The sequence below is a fragment of the Amblyraja radiata genome, chromosome 22 (assembly GCF_010909765.2).
Source record: "Amblyraja radiata isolate CabotCenter1 chromosome 22, sAmbRad1.1.pri, whole genome shotgun sequence".
Classification (NCBI taxonomy): Eukaryota; Metazoa; Chordata; class Chondrichthyes; order Rajiformes; family Rajidae; genus Amblyraja; species Amblyraja radiata.
The window spans coordinates 22,656,425-22,672,557 of NC_045977.1; the positions used below are offsets into that span (position 1 = coordinate 22,656,425).

Here is a 16,133-nt window from a genome sequence, read left to right on the forward strand (position 1 = left end):
GAGCAGGAATTAGCTGTCTGCCACGTGTATCTTCTCCATTCATTAATAATGTGGCTGAACTGCTTTTTGTTTCAACTTTCCTGCCTGTTTCCCTTAATTCTTGATTAATTTTTATTGTCTAGATGACCTTCTCACCTTAAATAATCAATGCTAACGTTTACAACTGTTTGGAGTAGAGCATTGCAAAGATTCAGCATCTTTGTCTCCATCTTAAATGTGCAAATCCTATTCATAATGACCTCATGGGTGGAAACAAAGTTCGTATGTACCCTGTTAATTCCATTCCGAATTTAATTAAAAGATTATGTGATAGGAGTAGAATTAGGCCATTCGGCCCATCAGGTCTACTCCATCATTCAATCATGGCTGATCTATCTCTTCTAACCCCATTCTCCGGCCTTCTCCCCATAACCTATGATACATATGGTACTAATTAAGAATCTATCTATCTCTGCTTATCCACGGACTTTGGCGCCACAACCTTCTGTGGCATAGAATTCCACAGATTCACCACCCTCTGACTAAAGAAATCTCTCCTCCTAAAAGAATGTCCTTTAATTCTGAGGCTATGACCTATAGTCCTAGACTCTCCCACTAGTGGAAACATCCACTCTATCCAAACCTTTCACTATTCTGTATGTTTCAATGAGGTCCCTCCTCATTCTTCTGAACTCAGAGAGTATAGGCCCAGTGCTGTGAAACTCTCATCATATGTTAACCTACTCATTCTTGTATACCTCCTCTGGACCCAGCACATCCTTCCTCAGATATGGTGCCCAAAATTGCTCACAGTATTCATAATGAGGCCTGACCAGCGCCTTATCGAGCCTCAGCATACAAACCCTCTCGAAATAAATGCAAGCATTGCGTTTGCTTTCTTTACCACCGATTCGACTTGCAGGTTAACTTCATGGGAATCCTGCACCAGCATTCCCAAGTCCCTTTGCACCTCCAATTTCTGAATTCTCTCCCCATGTAGAAAATAATCTATGCCTTTATTCCTACTACTAAAATGCTTGACTCCACACTTTGCTGCAATATTTTCCATCTACCACTTATCTGCCCACTCTCCCAACCTACCCAAGTCCTTCTGCACAGTCCCTGCGTTCTCTACACAACATTCCCCTCCGCCTATTTTCGTATCATCCGCAAACTTGGCCACGAAGCCTTCATCCAATATGCTTCCACAAAATAAACCAACAATCTTTTAAGCCCCAATGAATTTAAAAAAAAAATAGCCAACTTGGTGCCTTTGTTCAAAGACGATCACACCATTTCATGAACCTGCCTAGTGAACCTTTTCCTGACCATCTTCAATCCCAAAATATTGCTAAAATAGTAAATGGCAGATAAACAGCTAAATTTTTATTCCCCAAGTCTGGACTTTTATTTGCTACATAAACATTTTTCTTTTAGGCTTTTTGAACTGGATGATGAAATTGAAGAAAAATGTTAGAACAATAACTTAAATAGCATCGGAGCTATTATGATATTTAGATTATATTTGTAATTATTATGCCAGGTGAATCTGTCATTTAGTGCTTGAAGTACCTAAATTTCATATGCTTCAAGGATTCATTTAGAACAGCTTTAGGAAACCAAGATAAATAGTCACCTATCCATCTTTTGCTTGTCAGTATTCAACTTAGTCATACCAATTGTACTCTATTCTTATCTCTTGCCTTTAATTGCTAAGTCATATTTGAGAATTGAAATATTACCTTTGAACAAAAACTTCCCTGTCAGTAACTGAAAAAATGTTTATCTTTCCCAAATACATCCCTGAGCAATACTTCTAAAATATCATAAAGGGTTATTAACTCTAACTATAGTAGACCTGTACTATGTTCAAAATGACTGCTGTTTTGATTGTATGTGCCTATTACCCTTCATAATGTAAAACGCATAGCTTCTTTCCCGTTCCTGGTGTTCCAAAATGCACAAATAATTACTTTGTGAAGTGCATTCGGAAATTAATGTATAGAGAATAGTGGCCAGGTTATATACAGCACAATCCCACTGGCAACAAGTGGCATGTCCAGTTGTTTTTTCTTAAGGCCAAGGTTGTTTGACAGTTCAAATAACTCAATGAAAAAAACAGCACCTCAATGTGGCATTCACTTGGTATTGCAATAAACTTGGAACCTACATTCTAACTGTCAAAAGTAATAATCTAGATTAAATTGAAAAGATGTAATTTGTTTGAATAATGTTATCCTCGGGGCTGATAAGTTACTGTATGGTAGTAGGTTTAACATACGAATCAGGCGACACTGTATCCTAGGTTTGTTTTATTAAATTGCTGAAGCAGTATATTATCCATTATCCCATCAGCTGTTCTGTGAAGCTCAGGCATCGGGTGCGATAATGTCATGTCCCTCTATGTGACACCAGCTTTATCAATGTGACTGAATCCGAACTATGCCCTTACTTCAGAGGAATTTGGGTATGGACAATTAATTAAAATATGGTCTTTGCCAGAACTATTCATTATAAACAACTTTAAAAATTGTAAAAACAATGCATATATGATGAAGCAAGATTACATTTTGTCTCTTAAATGACTTGCCAAAATTGCTATTCCACTTTACACTGTCTGGAAGGAAAAACAAATCTCTCAACTCTCTGTAAAGAATCATGTTTCAGATTCTTCTTCGTATTGGTCATGGAATCTTCATAGAATCTTTTTGTGATTTAAAAAAAATAATATGAACCAGCTGCTTCTACAAAAGATGAATGAAGTGAAAGGAGCCATTGAGCTGAATGACTTTAGTTTAGTTTATTGTCACATGTACCGAGGTACAATGAAAGCTTTTGTTGCATGCTAACCTATTGGCGGAAAGACAATAGAAACATAGATAATAGGCGTAGGAGTAGGCCATTCGGCCCTTTGAGCCGGCACCGCCATTCAAAATTATCAGGGCTGCTCATCCAGAATCAGTACCCTGTTCCTGCTTATTCCCCATATCCCTTGATTCCGTTAGCCCTAAGAGCTAAATCCAACACTCTTGAAAACATCTAGTGAATTGGCCTCCACTGCCTTCTGTGGCAGAGAATTCCACACATTCACAACTCTCTGGGTGAAAAGGTTTTTCCTCATCTCAGTCTTAAATGGCCTACCCCTTTTTCTTAAACTGTGACATCTGGTTCTGGACTCTCCCAACATGGGGAAATTTTTTCCTGCATCTAGCCTGTCCAATCCCTTAAGAATTTTATGTTTCTTTAAGATACCATCTCATCCTTCTAAATTCCAGTAAATATAGACCCAGTCGATCCATTATTTAATCATATGTCTGTCCCGCCATCCTGGGTATTAACCTGGTGAACATGGTTACAATTGACTTGCTAGAGTATTGGCTTTAGGATTTATTTGCAAACATTCTCCCTGTGCTCTCATTCCTGTGTAACTGGTATGGTCAACTCCAGAATTGTTCTTATAAATGCTGGGTAAGATAATACAAGTTAACCTATTGTTTTAGAAAATATCTAAAATTTTGCATTAAGGCATTGCAGTTGTCCAAGTTGGTCTTTTGAAATGTTATCAGTTGAAAGTAGAGGCCATCACAAAGATGACAATGAGATGGATGCATATTGAGCTGCTTGTATGTTAACTTTTGTAAGTGTAACTCTGATGTGAAAAGAGCCTGATGATGTGTTACCTGGAAATCATAATCATACTTTATCAGCTACATATGTTTTGCAAAATACGAGGAATTTGATTTGTCATACAGTCATATCAATAAAAAGCAACAAAACACAATAAATACATTTTAACATAAACACCCACCTCAGTGACTCCACATTCCTCACTGTGATAGAAGATGAAAAACAAAAATTTCAATCTCTTCCCTTCTTTGGCCTCGGGGGCCTCGAGCCTTCCGTTGACGGGACGATCTTGGCTCCCGTAGCCGGCGGTCGGACCTTCCGCATCGGGGGGGATCTCAGCTCCCCGCGCTGGGCGATTGGGCCCCGGGTCGGGGCTGGTCTAGCCTCCTGCGACTTTGGAGCTTCCCGAGACTGCGAGCTCCTCGATGTTGAATTCCGCAGGCCGCAGTTGGAGCCTCGATCCCAGGCAAGGGATCACAGGCTCCGATGATAAGTTCACGCCCCGAGGTCAGTCTCGAGCAAGGCCTCCAGCTCCAGAGATACGATCCGGAAATCAATCACTTCTCCGACAAGGTAAGAGATTGAAAAAATTGAAATTAATAAAAAGATATCTTTTTGATTACGTGGTAAATTAGCTAATTTCCTCAGTTCTTTATTGAAAGTTACTATTCAATTTGCAGCCCTCATCCTTTGAGGCAATGCATCACAACAGATCATAGCAATTCACCACAACACAGATGCTCTCATCTCCCCTCTGATATTTCTGATGATCTTTAAACAGTTTTTGTAGACCAAAAGGTGCCCTTTGCACCTTTAATCAACATGGGTGTGACCTGGCCAGAAAACAAAATAATTCCATTCCTTCTTTCTAGAGATGCTGCCTGTCCCACTGAGTTACTCCAGCATTTTGTGTCTATCTTCAAAAAAATAAAGACGTTTAATGTTTTAATAGGTGCCAGTACATTGCACTGGTGCATACTGTCACAAAAAGCACTGTCTTTAAATATGATGCTAATATGACATAACAGAACTTATTCCAAAATAAACATATCAAAGCCATTGTGTGTATTTGAGGTTGACAAAAAATGCTGGAGAAACTCAGAAGCGGGTGAGGCAGCATCTATGGAGAGAAGGAATTGGCGACGTTTCGGGTCAAGACCCTACTTCAGACTTGAGTCTCTCTTTAAGCCTTAAGATTGAATAGCGACTTTCTCAAACCTCAACATCTATATGTTTTCATTCTTGTTGCCTTTCAAATTAGATTGATTATGAATAGGCAGCCATCAAATAATGATAGACAAAGATATTTGTATCTGAAGTGGATGAACAGTGTTAACTATCTTTTCCGTTGACATGAGAATCTGAGGTGATTTTATCAAAAGTGTAGGTAGAAGGCTGCGGGTTGTGGGGAAGATCAAAACAAATATAAGACGGTCACCAAGAAATCCAATGGGGAATTCGGAAGAAACTTGATTAGGAGAGAATGTACCACTTGCTACTTTGGGGAGTGAGTAATTAATTATAATTAATATGGATATATTTGAAGGAAGGAAGTCGAGAGAGTGAAAGAAGTACAAAGATCAGCATGGACTAGTTGGGCTGAATGGTATATTCCTGTGTCTCTTATCTTATGTTATCTTGTTATAAAATATAATGTCCTTTCCATTTAAAGATGTTTTTTCTGCAACCAAATATGAAAATGAAGTGCTAATTTAGGAATATTTTGCTCACTAACTTGTGTTAATGTCTCCTTAAATGGATCCATATGCTTTGGTTTTTCAGTCCAGATATGATGCAAGGTTCTAACATTTAACTCAATGCTTCTACCCACTGTTTATGCAGTGAATTTTGTTAATGGTCCCAAGGAACCTTCTAATAACGTGCTTGTGACATTTTTGTCAGGCCCAATAAATGCACTGCTACAAACCAGCTGGTTCCTCTCTGAGCTGATGAGATTGCACAAAACAATTTTGACATGTAACAGTTATGTCCTTTTGGTTACTTTAGTATTTATTTGTGTTATTACAAAAGTTTCAATTGTGCAGAGTTGACAGTTGAAAGTGTTAATAATCTATTTAGTGTGGGCAGGATTTTTTGGGGAAATCCCCATTCTCCAGAATTAGACTATATTTGGGAAACGTGCAATTAAAATACTGAGCCCCTATGACTTGATCGATTACATGAATTCAATTAAGGATTTGAACGCTGTCTGCATTCTGGGCCCACACCAGGGTGGTTGATTCAAAACACCACTTCATTTGAGGAAAATACAATATTTGTCAACCTTAGCAGCCATTTTATAGGTAGATAGCAGTTTACTAAATGAATCCTCCCTGCCTGGTTGTACATTCCTCATTTGGTGTACCATGCTGTCATTGTGCTGCTGAAACTCTTATTAGCCAAGCACACTTTTGGTCTATCCCTTTATACTTTTGGGTCTTTCATCCTTTTAAGTATTTCGACGCTTCCACATCTTATCATCGCTGTTCTTCATTATAAGTATTTTCAAGCAGATATCTTCAGTTTTCCATTGCAAAAAATAACTAAGCTTGCTCTTGATTTTGCCTGAGGAAAATAACATAAGTAGGCTATGAGGCCTTTGGAGATTGTTCTGCAATACAGAAAGATCATGGCTGATGTGACATTTGGCCTCCTACCATTCTCTTTGTGAAGTCCCCTTGTCCAAAAATCTATCCAGCCCTTGAATGACAACATCCACAGTATTTCAATAGTCCAAAGATTCATAAAATTGGGATGCATTACTCATTTTCGTTGACTTAAGTGACTAATTTCTTATCCTGAGACTGTCTCCAAGTTTAGTCAAATTCCCGTCCCTCCCAGCGCTTCACCTCAAATCTGGAGAAGTTTGTTGATTCATCACAGAATGCTGCTTAGTTTCTTCCATGTTCCAGAGACTATAGATCTGCTTGTTCAATGTATAGAGGAAAGTGTTATCCCTGGAATCTAGAATTGACTTTCACTACAATGTCTTTTAAGGGAACTATTGGCTTTGACTTAATAATAAATGATTATTGTCACATATTTGAGATACTGTGGGGGGTGTTTTGCATACTATCCAGGCAATTTATACCTTAAAAGGAAAATAGAGTGCGGAGTATACTGTAACTGCTGCAGAGAAAGCGCAGATAAAACATGCAAAGATTGGGGAATAATAGGACCAAATAGTACTGATGTGGTATTCAAAACCCCTGTGTAGTTGCAGCAAGGTTTTGTCCCTTTGTTCCATGCTGTGTATATGAGATGAAATGTTGCAACCCTGCCTTCACTTTATCAGCCTTCCATCCAATATAAGCAAGTTCGATATTTCAACTGCGCATGCCCAGGTCATAGGTCACTTGAGATAAACATTCTCGGCAGCTGAGCTGCTGAGTGTATACAGATCTGCATTTCATCTGTAGTCAGGATCGAACCCGGGTCTCCAGCGCGGCTAGCGCTGTTGAATTGCTACTGGAGTTAGCAACACTTTCTCCCTTCTCCACTGGTCCATGCAGAAATCTCAGCAGTGACAATCTAATGTTGCCAGACTGCATGTGACAACAACGTGCGTGAGAGGGCCAATTTCTCGGCATTAATATCGGAGTTTGGGCGGAGGTGATGACGTGCCAGATGGTGGGGACTATTCCCAGGAAGAGAAAGGCCTTTGGGTACAAACCAGAATCAAGATATTATAAAGCATCAAATGCCCTGGAGTGCAGATGTTGATGATGTTACTGTGAAATGCGCCAATTGGTGGTGGTTAATTTTGTGTGCTGATGTGGACGTAGTGGGGACCATCTGGACAATTCCAAGCCCCGGGTTCGACACTGCCCCGGGTCACTGTTTGTGTGGGGTTTGCACGTTCTCCCCGTGCAATATAACGTTGGTTTCCTCCACATTCCAAAGATGTGCGGGTTCAAACGGGTGATCGGCGTGGACGTGGTGGGCCGAAGGGCCTGTTTCCGTGCTGTGTCCCTAAACCAAATAAATCTAACTAGGTAAAGAGAAGTCATCGGAGGACGCAGGGAGGGCGGACACGGGAACAGGTGGGATTGAAGGGAGGAAAGAAAGTTGTCTGGGACAATTCTCTCCCTCTCCCTCTCCATCTCCCTCTCTCTCCCTCTCTCTACCTCTCTCTCCCTCTCTCTCTCCCTCTCTCTCCCTCTCTCTCCCACTCTCTCTCCCTCTCCCTTTCCCTCCCTCTCCCTCTCTCTCCCTCTCTCTCTCTCCGTCTCCCTCCCTCTCCCTCCCTCTCCCTCCCTCTCCCTCCCTCTCTCCCTCACCCTCTCCCTCCCTCTCTCCCTCTCTCTCTCCCCCTCTCTCTCTCCCTCCTTCTCTCCCTCTCCCTCCCTCTCCCTCCTTCTCTCCCTCTCTCTCTCCCTCTCCCTCTCTCTCTCCCGCTCCTCCTCTACCTCTCTCTCTCCATCCTTCTCTCCCTCTCTCTCTCCCTCTCCATCCTTCTCTCCCTCTCTCTCTCCCTCTCCCTCTCTCCCTCTCCCTCTCCCTCTCCCTCTCCTCTCCTCTCCCTCTCCCTCTCCTCTCCCTCTCCCTCTCCCTCTCCCTCTCCCTCTCCCTCTCCCTCTCCCTCTCCCTCTCCCTCTCCCTCTCCCTCTCCCTCTCCCTCTCCCCTCCACTCCCTCTCCCTCGCTCCTCCTCAGCTCCCTCTCTCCCTCTCGCCAGCTCTCCCTCTCTCCCTCTCTCCCTTCATCCCTCTCTCCCTCTCTCCTCTCTCCGTCTCTCCCCTCTCCTCTCCCTCTCTCCCCTCTCCTCTCCCTCTCTCACCTCTCTCCCGCTCTCCCCTCTCCCTCTCTCCCTCTCACTCTCCATCTCCCGCTTCTCTCTCTCTCCCTCCCACCCATCTTCTCTCTCCCCCTCCCCCCCTCCCTCCCTCTCTCCCCCTCTTTCCCCCTCTCTCCCTCCCTCTCCCTCCCTCCCCTCCCTCTTCCTCCCTCTCCTCTCTCTCTCTCTCGCCTCCCTCTCCTCCCTCTCCCCCCCCCCCCCCCCCCCCCCCCCCTCTGAAAATGACCAAAATGTGTGCAGGCAGATACTTGGTGCCCAGCTGCGGTGCTTGGGTTAAGGACAATTGTATACTATAGTTCCTGACATTAATAGACTCATTGTGATCAAAACATGGTCCTCTCAGTATTTTAATGTATTTCACTTTTGAAGACAGCTGAATGTTGCTGGACAGTTCTTTGTCAATAGCTTTGTAAACACATGCAGTATGGTATTGGTCTGACGTTCGATACTGAGCCGCAGGCTGATGATTATGGCAGTACAGGTGCACAACCTTTTATCCGGAGTTCCGGAAACCGAAAAACTCCGAAAACTGGCCATTTTTTCCAGGATGTCGTCTGCACACCAAAGCTCGCGTTTGGCGCCAAACTTGACCCGAAACGACCCACGGTCAACCCAGGTCTGTACTACCGTAGCGGCTGCCTCCTCCCCGGAGACCGGGGAGACACTTAAACATCTGTAAATCATTGCTTAAATGTTAGTCAGTTAGTTTGGAGGGCTTTTATGTGAAGGGGGAAACTTTAATTCTTAGTCCCCTACCTGGTCGGAGAGGCGGGGAGCGGTCAATGCCTTACCGGGTCGCCGTGCAGTAAGCTCCGGAGCGCTGTGGCCGCCGACTCCCAGCTGGGGCTGCGGGCGTCCGGCCGCGGGCGGCGCCGGTTGTAGCTCCGACCCCGGCATCTCTACCCCTGGCTGCGCGGCGCTCCAAATCCAGTGCGGCCCGCGGCCGGACGCCCGCAGCCCCAGCACCGCTGTGGCCGCCGACATGTTGTGTGTCGGCGGCCACAGCGCTCCGGAGCTTACCGCACGGCGACCTGGTAAGGCATTGCCCGCTCCCCGCTGGTATCCCAGCGCTGCGACGCCGCCGACTCCCAACATCGCGGCGCTGAGGCTGCGGGCGTCCGGCCGCGGGCCGCGCTGGATTTGGAGCGCCGCGCAGACAGGGGTAGAGTTGCCGGGGTCGGAGCTACAACCGTGGCCGGACGCCCGCAGCCCCCAGCTCCGCGATGTTGGGAGTCGGCGGCCACAGCACTCCGGAGCTTACTGCACGGCGACCCGGTAAGGCATTGCCCGCTCCCCGCCTCTCCGACCAGGTAGGGGATTAAGAATTAAAGTTTCCCCCTTCACCCCCCCCAACACATAAAATCCCTCCAAACTAACTGACTAACATTTATGCAATGATTCCCCGGTCTCCGGGGAGGAGGCAGCCGCTCCAGACTTTTCAAGCACCTGTACTTAGAATACCTGTACTTAGAATACAGAACATAACATTATGTGGCAATTCACATTGATTTAGTTAAAACCACTTTCAGAGGGTTAATTTGCATTGTTCATGTTTCTTTTAAAATGACCAATGTAACATCAGCAGTATTTGGAATATTACAGTACTGGAATATATACAGTATATTTTGTAAAGCAATTGCCATTTATACCTCAATTGCTCTCCACCCTAGTTTAATGCAAAATCAATAACCCCACTCTCACCATCGACGGCACCACTGTCTCCCCATCTCCCCAGGCCCGCAACCTTGGCGTGATCTTTGATTCCACCCTCTCCCTTGAGCCTCACATCCGCCATGTCATTAAAACCTCCTTCTTTCATCTCCGCAACATCGCCAAACTCAGACCCTCTCTCACACCTCCTGCTGCTGAAAGACTCATCCATGCCTTCATCTCCTCCTGACTGGACTACTGCAACTCACTTCTCCTTGGCATCAGCTCCACCTACATCAACTGACTCCAACTGGTCCAGAACGCAGCCGCCCGACTCATCACCCACACCAAATCCTGGCATCACATCACTCCAGTCCTCAAACAACTTCACTGGCTTCCCATCTCCCACCGGATCAACTACAACATCCTGATCCTCACCTACAAAGCCCTCCACCATCTGGCCCTCCCATATCTCATTGACCTCCTCTCCCCCTACCAACCCTCACGGTCCCTCAGATCCACATCAGCCGGTCTCCTCTCCATCCACAAGTCCAACCTCTGCAGTTTTGGGGACAGAGCCTTCTCCAGGGCAGCTCCCAGGCTCTGGAACTCCCTCCCCCAACTGATCCGCAATTCCGTGTCCCTCACCATCTTCCAGTCCCGCCTCAAGACCCATCTCTTCACCTCTGCCTATCCTTAGCCCCACGTCCCCCTCCCTTTTCATCTGTGCATTAATTGTCTCATATTGTGTTTTGTATTGAATTCTGTCTTTACTTTGTGTACTAGTCATGTCTCTACTATTTATTTCATTCCCCTTACATGTTTTTCCTCTACCTGCAAAATTTTTGTAAGGTGTCCTTGAGACTCTTGAAAGGTGCCCATAAATAAAATGTATTATTATTATTATTATTATTATTATTAATGCTGATTAATGTTGCCACAATTTGGAAGGAATGGGTATACAGACAACCTGCCATTCCACACCAACATCATCACCAGTACGCCAAGGTTTGTTTTGATTGTTAAGCATGCTCAAAAGGATTTTCAATGTCAACCCAATTGAACTTCCCTATTTAGAAATAGTTGTGGTCATGGTCTTCAAAATGCAATTTACTTTTCCATACTTCGACACAACTGGTCATAAAGTGCCAGCCAGTTCATAGTTTGAACTTGAATAAAAATGTTGAGATTGCTTACTTTTCTCAACGGTTATGGCAAAAGACTGTGGGAATCTTAATATCTCATGAGTCATTAGCACCAGTGAGCTTCTTTATTAGACTATATTTGGGAAGCAAATCATTTATGTAATTTTCTTGACTCAGTGAATCACTCCCTTTTTCTGTCATGCTCTGAGTTATTTTGTTGAACAGGATTGTACTTGTGAAGAATTGACAACTTCAAGTTTTCAATTGAATGGATGTAACCCTGCATTTTTATTTCTACTGTCTTGCACTATGACCAGACGCTAAACTGCATTTCGTTGTACCTGTACTCGTATTTGTGCAATGACAATAAAGTTGAATTGAATTGAATTGAATTGAATTTGTTTCAGTTGTGGAGAGCTGCGGAATTTTTCATAGCGAGTTACTGATTATTGCAGTGTTTTCTTTGTGATCGTGTTTATGGCGATCACTCAAGTTCAATTTTGAAAGGATTTCAGAGGTACCATGTGTGATTGGTCAGACCTTTCTTTTCCTGCTATTAAGACCACATGAAATTTCAGCAGAGCTGTGCCCATAAAGGCTGCTCCAGCGGCGGCGCAGCGCTGGAGTCACCGCGGAGCGGGCGATGCCTACCTTGGTCGCCGTTTGGAGCTCCGAAGCGTTGAGCCGTTGCTCCAACATCGTGGAGCTCTGGTGCGGAGAGCTTCCAACGCGGGCGGCGCTGACCGTCATCGTGGAGTCCTGGGGCGCCTTGCAGAGGGTCTCCAGCAGCAGTCTCCACCCAGCGCGGCCTGCGGACTTTGGAAGCCGCCGACTCCGGTAGGAGGGGGCCGACTCTGGTGTCCACGCCGCTGAGGACGTCCCGCAGCCCCGACGTCGGACTTACAACACCCCGGCGAGCGGTCCTGAACATCGGGCCGCCCGTAGCGGCAACTGCGGAGGGCACGGGGAGGTCCTGACCACGGGGAACAGTGGAGGAAGAGACTGACTTTGGTGCCTTCCCACACAGTGGGAAACTTTGATTCTGCTGTGTGGGGATGTTTTATGTCAAACCCTATAGTGTGTTGTGTCCCTTTTTTTATTGTATGGCTGTATGGGAATTTCATTTCACTGTGCCATCTGGCACATGTGATGAATAAATCTATCTTGTATCTTGTAAGATGGTGCAAGTGTCTGGAGCGATCGCAGATCGGCGTTGACTCGGTGAGCTGAAAGGCTTGTTTCCGTGCTGTATCCCTAAACTAAACCATATTCCAGGAATTATTGGCATTCTGTCTCTCTCCCCGTCAAAAGTACACTGCTGTCATATTAGCTGGTACATCTGGTTGATGCATCAGAAATTTGTATTCCAGTGTTCTAGAAAAGGGGAGTGAAGCTAGAGGCCATAGATTTAGGGTGAGAGGGAATTTTTACAGATATCTGTGGGGATTATTGTATGGAATGAGCTGTTAGAGATGGTGATAGTGCCAGCTACGGTTACAATGTTTAAGTCCAAATGTCTCTTAAACTTAGTGATCGTATCTGACTCCACTTCCTCCCCGGCAAATTTCAGATATTAGCCACCTCAAAATAAACTTTTCCCTCAAATCCCCTTTAAAATTCCCACCTATGCCTACTGCCGTGGGAAAAAATCTTTCTAACCTATCTATGTTTCTGATTTTAAATATCTCTATCAGGTCACCCCCAGCCTCCTTCACTCCAGGAAAAACAAAACACAACATCTAATCTCACTCCATAGTCCTTCAATGAAGGCAATGATCTGGTGAACCACTTCTGCACCACATTATTCCTATATTGTGGCAATCATACTCCAAATTGAAGGGTGACCAGTGTCTTGTAAATTTGCAAGTTATTGTTGCCAACCCCATTTTATTTCAATAAGTCTTCTCTCTTTCTTAGACCATCAGCACATTCTATTTGATCTTTTGTTGAAACAACACTTTAAACCAGTAATTTGTCCAATAAACCACCTTTGTTTTTCCTCCAAATAAGCATATTTTAAATAAGGAGACCAAAACTGCAAGCAATATTCTGGTTGGACCAAGATTTTTCTCTAATATTGAACTATAAAATTTGAATAGAAACACAGTCTTGTTTTGTTGTTTCTTACCATGCATTCTGTTTGCTGTTGCCATTTTAAATTTTTAATATTTTAAAGATCAACTTTGAATCTTTTTTTATCGAATAAGTTGGGGTGGAGGCATATAGTGGCATATTAATCATGAGAACGGGGAGTGGTGTTTGCACTAAAGCCAGAGACTGGTATCAAGTATACACCATCCTAATGTGATGATTGGGTGGGGTGGAAGGCCATCTCCTGTCTATCTCCTCGCAGTGGTGCTCTGTGTTGGAATTCCAACTTGTTTTGACAATGCAGTGGTCAAATCTCCTTTACTGAATTTTAACTGACGCCGAAATCCATGTAGATTGTGTAGATAACCAGTGAGCAAGAGTTCTTAATGCACAGTGAATAAACTCATATGAAAGATGGTTAAAATTCTGAGTAGGAGTCCTTAAAATCCTGGTATTTTACCATGAATGAAATCCATTGTTATAGATCAATGTTCCTTTGTCTGACAATGGAGGAGGCACAGGACAGAAAGGTCGGTGTGGGAATGGGAGGGGGAGTTAAAGTGTTGAGCAACCGGGAGATCAGGTAGATTAAGGCGGGCTGGTCGGAGGTGTTCAGCGAAACGATCACTGAGCGTGCGCTTAGTCTCGCCGATATACAGGAGTCCACACCTGGAACAGCGGATACAGTAGATGAGGTTGGAGGAGGTGCAAGTGAACCTCTACCTAACCTGACAAAAGACCTGCTTTCTCTCTCTCTCCGTCCCCTCCCCATTTCCAGTTCTCCTACCACTCTTACCGTCCCCGACTACATTTTATCTCTGTATTGCCCACTCCCCTGACATCAGTCTGAAGGGTCTCGACCCGAAACGTCACCCATTCCCTCTCCAGAGATGCTGCCTGTCCCGCTGAGTTACTGCAGCATTTTGTGTCTATCTACCAGCATCTGCAGTTCTTTCCTACACAATGTGCCTTTGTTTTCACTTGCAATGCCTTTACAGTAAATTCTCGTAAATTCTTTAATTATTGTAAATTCTCGGTTTGTAGTTTTTCTGCATTTCTCTAGTTTTCCATCTGTATTTAAGATGAGTTACATTGACATAGTTATGGCGTTTCCATTTAAATGCGGACGATGATTTGTATTTGCATATCCTATGGCGTTCAGTTAAACACATTTCAACAGTAAATGAGATTGAAATATAATCTGTAAAGATGGTGAGCTAAATGGTGTTGGGCTTGACATAATTGACACATTCTACATGGCAGCATCTGTGGAGAGAGAAACTTGACATTTTGCATACAGGACTGCAGAACATCTGGATGAAGAATCCTGGGAATGAAATATTTTAACACACTCACTTTTCACCAAAGTTGCCTAACTTGATTGTTTCCAGCTTTACCTTTTATTCCAGATTTCTAGCATTGTTTTTAATTTAATTTTTGCATTCGAGATTAGATTAAATAGGCTTATTAAATGAACACCCGAGCTATATCATTGGTATTTCAGAGTTGGTTAGTTCAAACTCTTGGCCATGGGGAAAAATACACTAACATTCTGCAGATCGGTTTAGTTTATTGTCAGGTGAACCGAGGTACAGTGTAAAGCTTTTGTTGCGTGCTATCCAGTCAGCAGAAAGACAATATATGATTACAATTGAGCCATTTACAGTGTATAGATATATGATAAAGGAATAACATTTAATGCAAGGTAAAGCCAGCAAAGTCCGATTAAGGATAGTCCAAGGATCAACAAGGAGGTAGATAATAATTTAGCACTGCACTCTGGATGATTCAGTTGCCTGATAACAGTTGGGAAGAAGCTGTCCTTGAATCTGGAGGTGTGTGCTTTCACATTTCTATACCTTTTGCCTGATGGGAGAAGGGAGAAGAGGGTGCCAGGGTGCAATTCATCCTTGATTATGCTGCTGGCCTTGCCGAGGCAGCATGAGGTATAAATCGAGTCAATAGAAGGAAGGTTTGTTTGTGTGATGGTCTGGGCTGCGTCCACAATTCGCTGCAATTTCTTACGGTCTTGAATGGAGCTATTCCCAAACCAAGCTATAATGCATCCTGATAAAATGTTTTTCTATGGTGCATTTGTAGAAGTTGCCGAGAGTTGTAGGGGCCATGCCAAACTTCCTAATTCTTCTAAGGAAGTAGAGGTGTTGGCCGTTGCTTCAATGCGGGTGGTCCCAGAGAAGTTGTTGGTGACATTGACTCCTAGGAATTTTAAGTTTTCAACCATCTCTACTGCAGCACCATCAATGCAAACTGGGGTATGTGTACCGCTTTGTTTTCTGAAGTCGATCACTACCTTCTTTGTCATACTGACATTGAGAGAAAGGTTGGTGTCTTGACACCAGGATATGAGGTTCTCTATCTCCTTCGTCTCATTATTTGATATCCAGCCAACAATGGTGGTGTCATCTGCGAATTTGAAAAGGGAATTAGATTTGTACATGGCTGCACAGTCGTGGGTGTACAATGAAGAAAGAAGGAGGCTGAGAACACGTACTTGCGGAGCCTCCCTGTTGAGGTTTATCATAATGATGATTTGTCCCCTAGCCTCACTGATTGGGGTCTGTTGGTCAGGAAGTCGAGTATCCAGTTGCTGAGATGAGTGCTGACACCAAGTCTCGCAAGTTTGGTAATAAGCTTGGATGGTATAATGGTATTGAAGGCAGAGCTGTTGTCTATGAATAGGAGTCGTACGTAGGTGTCTCTCTTATACTATCCAGGACAAAGCAACCTGCTTAATTAATATATCATTCACTACCTAGTGAACACGGTGTATTCTTTCTTCAAAATGTAAAATACATTTTTTACAAAATGCGCAAATACATTAGC

The 16,133-nt window shown here is 43.9% G+C and overlaps 1 protein-coding gene across 2 annotated transcripts in view; it reads left to right on the plus strand.

Moving 5' to 3' along the window:
* adcy9 (adenylate cyclase 9) overlaps positions 1–16,133 on the plus strand; it is a 65,934-nt gene that overhangs the window by 9,089 nt on the left and 40,712 nt on the right. The window lies entirely within an intron of this gene.